General features: G+C 40.1%; 1 long non-coding RNA gene across 1 annotated transcript in view; it reads left to right on the forward strand.

Moving 5' to 3' along the window:
• Positions 1-3,924: 3,924 nt before the first annotated feature.
• Positions 3,925-10,230, forward strand: part of LOC106011866 — a 14,487-nt gene continuing 8,181 nt past the window's right edge. The window contains exon 1 of the long non-coding RNA XR_001184874.1: positions 3,925-3,977. This is a non-coding gene — a long non-coding RNA (uncharacterized LOC106011866). The remainder of the gene's footprint in view (positions 3,978-10,230) is intronic.

Raw genomic sequence — 10,230 nt, forward strand, 5'->3', positions numbered from 1 at the left:
TACTAACCCAAAAAAAAGGAAGAAGGAAAAGCATGAAATTATCTACGCCGGACATGTTTTGACAAAGTGAATAACAAAAAGGCGTTTCTCCTCTCTTTGAAACCGGCCTTATGTTCCTTGAAGTTCCGACATTTGAAAAGTTGAAAGAGAGACAAGGTTCTCTCTCTCTCTCTCTCTCTCTCTCTCTCTCTCTCTCTCTCTCTCTCTCTCTCTCTCTCTCTCTCTCTCTCTCTCTCTCTCTCTCTCTCTTTTTTTCTCTCTCTCTCTCGCTCTCTCGCTCTCTCGCTCTTTCTCTCTGTATATATATATGTATGTATGTATACTTATATATATATATATATATATATATATATATATATATATATATATATATATACATATATATATATTATCCTTCCTTATCCCTCTATATTTCTGTGTGTCTCTATCTCTGACATTTTCTTATACATTCATCTCTTTTTCTCCCTCTGTTTCTCTCTCTCTCTCTCTCTCTCTCTTTCTCTCTCTCTCTATCCCTCCTTCTCTCTCTCTCTCTCCACCTCTCTAACTTTCTGCCAATCTTTCTCTTTCTCAAACACAAACACACAAGGACACACACACAAGGACACACGCACAAGCAAAAAAACACACACATGCAAAGAGACACGCACACACACACTCACACACACACACACACACACACACACACACACACACACACACACACACACATACCCACATAATCATCATCATCATCATCATCATCATCATCATCATCATCATCATCATCATCATCATCATCATCATCATCATCATCATCATCATCATCATCATCATCAGGTACTCAAAGTGGCAAGCTGTCCCCTTCACGATGGGGAGTACCGTTCTCAACGAAGACAGCCACATCCAATGGGGAAGCTCTGCAGCCGACTCACGGCTGCTGGGCAACAGCTCGGACATGAATGATTTGCGCCGCAAGTTCAGTGAAGCCAGAGCCACAATAAAAATTTAGTGGATTCCAAGCCATGTTGGAATAGAAGGAAATGAGGCAGCAGACTAAGCTGCTAATGAAGCCAGAGAGATCGAAGGAGACAGACGACCAACGACATACAGAGGAGTCTTTCCAATAATCAAGAGAGAAATCAGAGACCCACCATGTAGAACTAAGTACCAGCATCTGGAAGATGTGTATTCTGGGTACTCCTATAAGCGGGAACAAAAATCTATCACATGTCGCTGGGACCAGGTTGAGCTAGCGAGACTGCGGTCGGACCATCATTAGAGTTTAAGATGGTATATGAACTATGTAAATGAGGAGCTCAGCCCATGTTGCCGAAGATGCAGCCATGAAAAGGAGGATATCAAACATATGTTTGAATGTCCAGGAACAATGGCAATTCGAATGGAGCTATTTGGACGAGTGGAGGTGTCGCTAAGCATATTGACAATGGAGCCGAAAAATAGCCTCGCTCTCGCTCGAAGATTTCTTCGTGAAGTCCGTCAGGCCAATTAAGGAAACAAAAAAAATCATCATCATCATCATCACCATCATCATCATCATCATCATCATCATCATCATCATCATCATCATCATCATCAGAGCTTCCCCAAACATAGAGTGTTTGAATGTCCAGGAACAATTGCAATTCGAATGGAGTTATTTGGACGAACGGTAGTGCCTTTAAATATATTGACAATGGAGCCGAAAAATAACCTCGCTCTCGCTCCAAGATTTCTTCGTGGAGTCCACTAGCCCATTAAAGAAGAAAAAAAAATCATCATCATCATCTGAAACAACGCAAACACAAAGGGAATTATGCAGTCGATTTATTCTGAAGTTGGCGGCACAATGTCGGCTCAGGACAAGAAGCATGAAGAACTTAGCTGTAATAGCAAGCTGGAGCAAATCCACTCATGGTCAAGTCACACTTCTGTTGGCCCAAGCTTCTTTTACAATCGTTGTACCAGTTGCTGAATGTGCTGAGACAGCTGGAAAATGACGTAGCACTGGCAGCGGCGATCAGAGCCAGGACGGCGAGAACGACAAAGATGGTGTTGTTCATCTTGATTGGTGTTGGGCTGAAAAAATAACGCAGACCAAATTATACAGTAAGAAAGTACGAACGACTCCAATTCTAGTAAAGGATGAGTGACATTGTATGATTACAATACAAACAAATTCAAGATTTAAGCATGAGTGATAAGACGTAAGGTCTCGCATGGGAAACAGAAACAGAGGCAGACACCCGTACCTCATTTGGTCGCTTCTAAGCACAAGGGGGCTATCCCGAAAAACGCTGGGTTTTTTTTAGAAAATCGAAGGTAAAGTTTTTGGACCCTCGTTCAGTTTCTTTAAAAGAGACGGAGAGTTTTCTTTATAACCAAAAATATATACACACCAATGAAACCAAACTTCTCCTATAGGTAGGGCAATGCCCACTTTTGGTGTTGGTCAAGATTACTGGAACCCCCAAAATCTGGGTTAGCCCGCTTGTCCTTAAAAGTGACCATTTTCGTATTTCCACTACTTTTACACAAACAGTAGCGCCTGTGTTGTGTTCCATAAATAGACGTACAAAAGCTAATTCATTTTTTAAAAAAGGTCCACAAAGTAAATTTGGATCGTTTACTGCAGCTTTTTAAAAGAGTGTACTCAAGTACTTTGAGTATAAGAACCGAATACTTTTCAGTACTATTGTTGCTTCGTATAAAAGTTTGATACATCCCTAACATTGTTACCATTAATCCTTTTCCTTTTTTCCTTTTTTTTTCATTATTTGAGAAGATAATTACTTGAGGGAAAATGTGAGACAAGCAGACAGACTGCAACAATGAAGTTAAAGAGATGAGGAGGGACCTAGAAGTGGCAACCTCAAATCATCCTCGAGGATGAGATGAAGAATAAAGATCAGGAAATGAGAGGAAGAGGAAGATACGAGGAACGGATAGAAGATGAACATGAAATGAATGAAAGAAATGTAATGGGACAAAGAATAAAAGAACGACCACGGAAAGTTTGAACTCACAATTTTATCCTTGGCTCCTGTACAATATTATTGTTTTGTATACCTGGAATTGTTATGCGATCGTTAAAGATCCCTCAGTGGTCCTATGAGTAAAGGTCTATGAGTAAAGATTTATGATTTAAGGTGTATGAGTATAGGTCTATAAGCGAGATAAAACTATGAGTAAACGATTGGAAAAGGCTAGAGTCTGATAGAAGACAAAGGAAACAGTAGTAGAACTTCTCCCTCGACAAAAGTAAGTATCAAACCTGCTGTAAAACCAAACTATTAGGCTCACCTGGAAAGTTTCCTTCTTGGCCTGGGTAGAGCTGGTGATAGTAACCTGTGTGGTGGTCAACAGCGAGTCCCTGTGTTTTTATCCACCTCTCGGATACAAGGATGGACGTGGTCAGTCGACTTGATTTACACAACCAGACACAATTATAATGTTCTCATAGTACAGAGAAAACATGACTATAAGGTTTACTACCCAGACACCTGTTCTAATCTCATCGCTTGAGGCTGGCTGTCTCCCGGAGAGAATCTTTAACATAATGATCCTTGGTCAGCAAATACATAGCCAATGAAATCACAACGTTTTGTGGATTGTTTTTAAACTACCTCCTTTACGTTTTAAAACCCTTGACACTTACACACGTGCCAAGGTAGAAAGTTCATTCCGAGTTCATTTACTACTTGTGAACATAATGAAATAATTTCTCACTAAAGCTCGCACACTTTTACTGAACAAAATCACACTTCCATGTCGTCAGAAACAGCCATGCTCTATCCAGTAACAGCGGCGTAAGGACACCGTTCTCGCTCTGTCGAAGACAGTATAGCTCATGAAAATCTTCCTATCACTTACATGTTGAGACAGTTTGACCACGCCCACTCCCGAGCTCCAGTCAGATAAAAAGACGGACAATTTCTGCAGACAACACCACAGCTCCTAGTAGCCAGATATTTGCTGATCAAGTCGGAACCTTCCAGGTGAGATGTTTGTTCACTTTAGAAAACACAGACATATAGGCATATTGTCAGAGTTAAAGCCTCGGAAGACGAAACGAGAAGGTCAATATATTATTAGTCGCTTTTAAGTGCAAGGGGACTATCCCAAAAAATGATGTTTTAAGAAAATCGAAGGTACAGTTTTTGCCCCTTATTCAGTTTCTTTAAAAGACAAGGAGAGTTTTCTCTATAACCAAACAAATATACACACCAATGAAACCAAACTTCTCCTATAGGTAGGGCAATGCCCACTTTTGGTGAAGGTCAGGATTTCTGGAAACCCCCGAAATCTGGGTTAGCCCGCTTGTCTTTAAAAGCGACCAATTATGGCTTCAGTGGTTTTTTCGCTTTTTCACTTTAAGTATCGTTTGTTTTTCTGATTCAGATGAAGAAGAAAATCCTTTCTCTACTATTGAACAGAAGAAGAAGAAAATTCTCAGTCTACTATTGAAGAGTAGAAGAAAAAATTCTCTACAACTAACATGTTTTGACAGAAAATGAAATTTGTGTCTCCACTACTGAAATCTTTTTAAGGGAAAAGAAATTCCTCTCTCTAAAACTTGCAACTTTAACAAATGAAGAAATTCCGTTCTTTCTTCTAAGACTGAAAAAATACTTAATTTCTTGGTTATGAACAAATTTGACTGTTTAAGAATTGCACTACTATGTGTTCGTTTTCACCCACAACTGGTGGATTTACTTGAACAGGAAGCTGAATAATGCTTATTACATGTTGGCTACCTTGGAACGAATTCATTTCAGACAGTGACATAGACATTACTGAAAAATGGACTACGTTTTTCTTTTTGTGTTTTTCTCTGTTTCTGTTTCTGTTTCCCTTGTAAATGTGTACGTTTTATCACATACGCTTTTAACTTGAATGTTTTTGTTGTAAATGTATTTCACTGTAACAGTTACTAGAACTGGAACCGTTTGTACTTTTTAACTGTAGTGTTTGGTCTGTATTGTATTTCAGTTCAACGCCAATCAATCAAGATGAACAACACCATCTTTGTCGTTCTCGTCGTCCTGGCTCTGATCGCCGCTGCCAGTGCTACGTCATTCTCCAGCTGTAACAGCAAGTTCAGCGACTGGTACAACGATTGTAAGAGCCGCTATGGCCAACAGAAATGTGACGTAGCCATGGGAGGCTTCTCTGTATCTTGTTATTACAGCTAAGTTCTCCATGTGTCATGTCACCTGAACACGTTACCGGTCGTGGACTTCGGAATAAATCTACTGCACGAAGATCTTTGTGTTGGTGTTGTGTTGCTTTACTTAGTTTAAGTTTAGTTTAGTACGAATTTTACGACTCTCGCAACTGCTGAACGTCATATGAGCGCTTATAGCTTTACAATTTTACGTTTATAAAAAATCCTTATATAACGTAACATAAGAGTGGTTCGTTTCATTCAAGACCTTCAGTACGTTCTTTACCAGATATGTTTCATTGCTAATTGCATTTATCACTTTGAGAATAAACTTAACTCATAACTACTTAAGGATTTTAGCACATCAACATACACAACTATGTCCTCCAACTTTCATGAAGAGAGTAGGGGGGCTTCCCTCGACATCATAATGATACCAGGAAGGAAAAAGTAAAAAGTAAAGAAGAAGGGCTCTCGTGGTTTAAAAGGTATGGTGTTAGCCTCTAGGTCAAAAACAAGAAGAAAAAAAAGATCTGTGGATCGAACCCTGCAAGCGGCGAAATCAATAATTCCTTAAAGTGTGGGTCAGACTCTGTCACAACCACTTTGGGCTACACTGCCACAGTGGACGCTGCTCTAGACTGTCCCCGTGGTTTTATGCAAAAAGAATTTCTGAAATGATGCAAACTGAGCCCAAAAATGTGAAATTATGCAATCCTGTTAATGGTAACAGAGAATGATAAAGGAAAATAATCAGAAATTAGGCAAAAAATGATCAATTTTTGCTAAATTATGCGGGGCGCATGAAACCTCGGGGACAGTCTAGCACCAACTGAAGACACTCTTCTTCCAGGCAGGACCGAAGCAGCTCGCCTCCTAAATGGTCCCAATAATGTCGATGGGGACGTAAAATCCTTACTTAGGAATGTAACAATAGAAACTAGGCCACACATTCTCAGTAACATGTTGAGTGAGTAGTTGGCGGGTGCTCTGGTGAGGTTTGCTCCTTCTTTCCTATCAAACATTTATCGTTCTTATCTCCCCTCCTGCTTTATTGTCTTTGTTACTCTCTTGTAACACCTCTTATCCTCGACGCTTATATTAATATGACCTTTCTGCAATGCAAGTGCGGTAAAACTCTTACTAAAACTAAACCTGAACTAGCATTTTGAGATCTTCATGGAATGTTCAGCCCCCCCAAAAAGGGGGGAGAAGCATTGGTGTGTTTGATGCCAAGACCACCTGCAGAAAGAGATGAGGGGGCTCTCGTGGCCTAGAGGATAAGGTGTTGGCCTCTGATTCAAAGGTCTCGGGTTCGAATCCGGGTAGCGACTGAAACATGCTCTTCTCTAAATTTTTCTCCTTTCACCTCCTTTCTTACTCTCCAGCAATGTTCTGTCGTCAGCTTTCGTCTCCTCTTTCTGCCCCCACCCCATCAGCCCCTTTGCCCTTTCCTCTGGGCTCCTGATTCTTTCTGCAGCCTTTCTACTGCTACTCCTTTTGGCTTCTTCTTACTGCTGTCTTTCTGTCAAAACCTTGATCTGCAGTAGGAAAGATTTACACCTAGCCTTCTCGGCCAAGGGTGAAAAATCTCGGAGGGCCCGTGTGCAAGCTTCGCACATTAAAGATCCCTTGGTGGTCTGAAATCGATAAGAGTAGGCTTCGGCCGCCACCTGGGCAAAATTCAAAATTTCCAACCAACGGAAAATATTAGGTGTATCCCACGCCTAATATTTTTAGGTTGGTGGGAAATTTTGAAAAAAGTTTGCTCCGAGGAGTGGTCAGGCATGTCTCAAACCAGCTCCTCATGGAGACAATTAGCAGGAAGACCCTGAGGTGGACGCTGGAAAGGAGAGATGAGCAGCTATGGACATGTGTCGCCTGCTACGATTCTAGCTCTGGATCCAAGTAAATCCAAATAAATCCAAGATTTGATGACGACTGCCCTCAAGAGTTAAGTCTTATTCTTGTGTGGGCGCGGAGATGGATTGTTGTTAAAGCCAATCCTTGATCGTCAGGTACGGGTACAGTGATGGCAAAGAAACTGTCTGCTTTAAAAAAAGCAGTTCTTTTATTCTTTGATTGCGACTGTTTTAATTGGGTGTTATTTTTCGAATTATTTTTAAAATTCATTTTTTTGAAATTTCATTTCTATCTTTCTTTCTTTCTTTCTTTCTTTCTTTCTTTCTTTCTTTCTTCTTTCTTTCTTCTTCCCTCCCTTCCTTTCTTTCTTTCATGTTTACTCTCTTTTTATATGTTTTGTGTATTTGGGAGAGGGGAGGGAGGTTACAGTGCTCGCCTCTCATCCAATAGATCCTGGGTTTGTGACCTGACAGCGACGGAAATTGTTCTTTTTCCTTAAAATGCTTTCCTTCCACCTTCTTTTATTGGAGCCAGGCTGATTGTGTATAGCTCACGGAGACATCCCATTGACCACACACCAAATGGCCGTGTCACTGACACCTGCTTGGCATTTAATTTTACTGGGTCGCTTTCAAGCACAAGGGAGGCTATCCCGAAAAATGCTGTTTTGAGAAAATCGAAGGTAAAGTTTTTGCCCCTTGTTTATCTTCTTTTAAAGACAAGGGGAGTTTTTTCTATAACCAAACAAATTTACACACCAGTGAAATCAAACTTGTCCTATAGGTAGGGAAATGCCCACTTTTGGTGTTGGTCAAGATTTCTGGAAACAACTGAAATCTGGGTTGACCCGCTTGTTCTTAAAGGCGACCATTTATGAGTATGAGCCATATAACGATATAACCCCTTTGGTATGAGCTCACTATCCACTCAGTCACTTCAGCATTCCCCCCCCCCCCCCCCACACACACCCACCAAAAATAAAATTGTCAGTGGTTAAGGCAAACTGGCTTGATCAGGGAGCTTCTGGGCTGCAGAAACCACGACATCTATATTTCGGATGTACCATACCCATAGCACTCCCCGACACCTTCTAACAAAGGTGAATTGGTAGAAGTTCAACGCCCCTATCAGACTGTTAGGTTATTTGGTCGCTTTTAAGCACAAGGGGGCTAACCCGAAAAAAACTGTTTTGAGAAAATCGAGGATAAAGTTTTGCCCCTTGTTCAGTTTCTTTAAAAGACAAGGAGAGTTTTCCCTATAACCAAACAATTTTATATACACACCCATGAAACCTAGCTTCTTTTACAGGTAAGGCAATGCCCACTTATGGTGTTGGTCAAGATTTCTGGAAATATCCAAAAGGACCGAACCAAGTGGGAACTTCGAGTAAAGTGTCTTTCCCAACACATGATGGAGAGTTACCATAGTTAATAGCATTTTATGGGCTTCTCTTCCAAATTAAACTCTATGAATGTACTTTGAAAAATGAAAGCATCTTTTTTCTTTGCCCTCCTACCGTTTTGTAAAACTTGTGTGGTCGGTCGTTACACTCTCAGTATCAGTTATAATCCATTACATATTATACTTGCCTAGTTGCACCAACCTTGACCATCAGTGCCTATACCAACTAACACATTATTGTGATTTACTACAGGTACTAGGTTTTTACAGGCTGCTTTGCGCGGCTAATTTCTGTCCATTTCTAAATGTGTTGTCTAAAACCTGGGAACAACTTTATTTCTTTGTCTTCTACTGTTTAGCTAAACTTGTGAGGTTGGTCTTTACACCCTCAGTATTGGTTATAATTCATCATATATTATGCGCGCCAAGTTGTAACAACCAACACATTGTTGTGATTTACCGCAGGTACTACCTTTTTATAGACATATTTGCACCGGTAAACTCTATTTAATTCTTGATGTGTTCTGGAAAGCTGGAAGCATTTTTTTATTTGTTTTTCTACCGTTTTGTAAATCTTGTGCACTTGGTCGTTACCCTCTCAGTTTTGGCTATAACTTATCAATATTTTGAATGCCTAGCTGCAACAACCAACACATTATTGTGATTTACCACAGGTATTAGCATTTAATAGGCTTTTTTGCAGTTTTAATTCTATGCAAACGTAAGTGTAATTGAAATGCTGGAAGCAACTTTATTCCTTTGATCTCTTACTGTTTTGTAAAAACTTGTTCAGTCGGTCGTTAAACTTCCATTACTGGTTATCTATTAGATATTGTGCAAGCTAAGTTGCAACAACGAACGCATTATTGTGATTTACCAAATATGTTAGGATTTCACAGGCTTCTTTTTGCACTGCTAAACGCTTTCCAATTCTAGATACGTTCTGAAAATCTGGAAGCATTTTCAGTTCCTTGTCTTCCTACTGTTTTGTAAAACGTGTACGATTGCTTGTTATACTCTCAGTAAGGGTGGGAAAAAACTCGAGGGGAGAGTGGACAACAGGAGATCTTCAGAGGAAGAACCCCCTAAAGCAAGTGTTTCGGCCCTAACTTCCTGACGCTCTAAGGGGGCTGGCCCACACTCAGGTCATGACTCCTGAGTGCACTCCTGCTGTTTCTGTTTGTTTGTTTTCTGTTTTCTTTGCGCTGATCGTGGGACGAACCCTCGAAGTTTTGGGGTATTTCCGGGTCTTCAGTCCGTGCATTTTCATAAAATGCCACGGAGCCTTGAGAGGAAAATAACAAATGGGAAGCTATACAAAAATCTACTACACGTTCCTAATGGGTTATAGTCTATTACATATTATACATGCCTAGTTGCACCAACTAACACATTATTGTGATTTACTACAGGTACTAGGTTTTTACAGGCTGCTTTGCGCGGTTAACTTCTATCCAATTCTAGATGTGTTCTCTAAAACCTAGAAACAACTTTGTTTCTTTGTCCTATACTGTTTAGCAAAGCGTGTGAGGTTGGTCTTTAAACTCTCAGTATTGGTTATAATTTATTATATATTATGCATGCCAAGTTGTAACAACCGACACATTATTGTGCTTTGCCGCAGGTACTACCTTTTTATAGACTTCTTTGCACCGGTAAACTCTATTTAATTCTAGATGTGTTCTGAAAAGCTGGAACCATTTTACTGTTTTGTAAATCTTGTGCACTCGGTCGTTACACTCCCAGTTTTGGTTATAATTTATTAATACTGTACATGCCTAGCTGCAACAACAATAATAATAAAATATTTAAAAAAATAT

This window comes from Aplysia californica, unplaced genomic scaffold, assembly GCF_000002075.1.
Source record: "Aplysia californica isolate F4 #8 unplaced genomic scaffold, AplCal3.0 scaffold00202, whole genome shotgun sequence".
NCBI classification, from domain to species: domain Eukaryota; kingdom Metazoa; phylum Mollusca; class Gastropoda; order Aplysiida; family Aplysiidae; genus Aplysia; species Aplysia californica.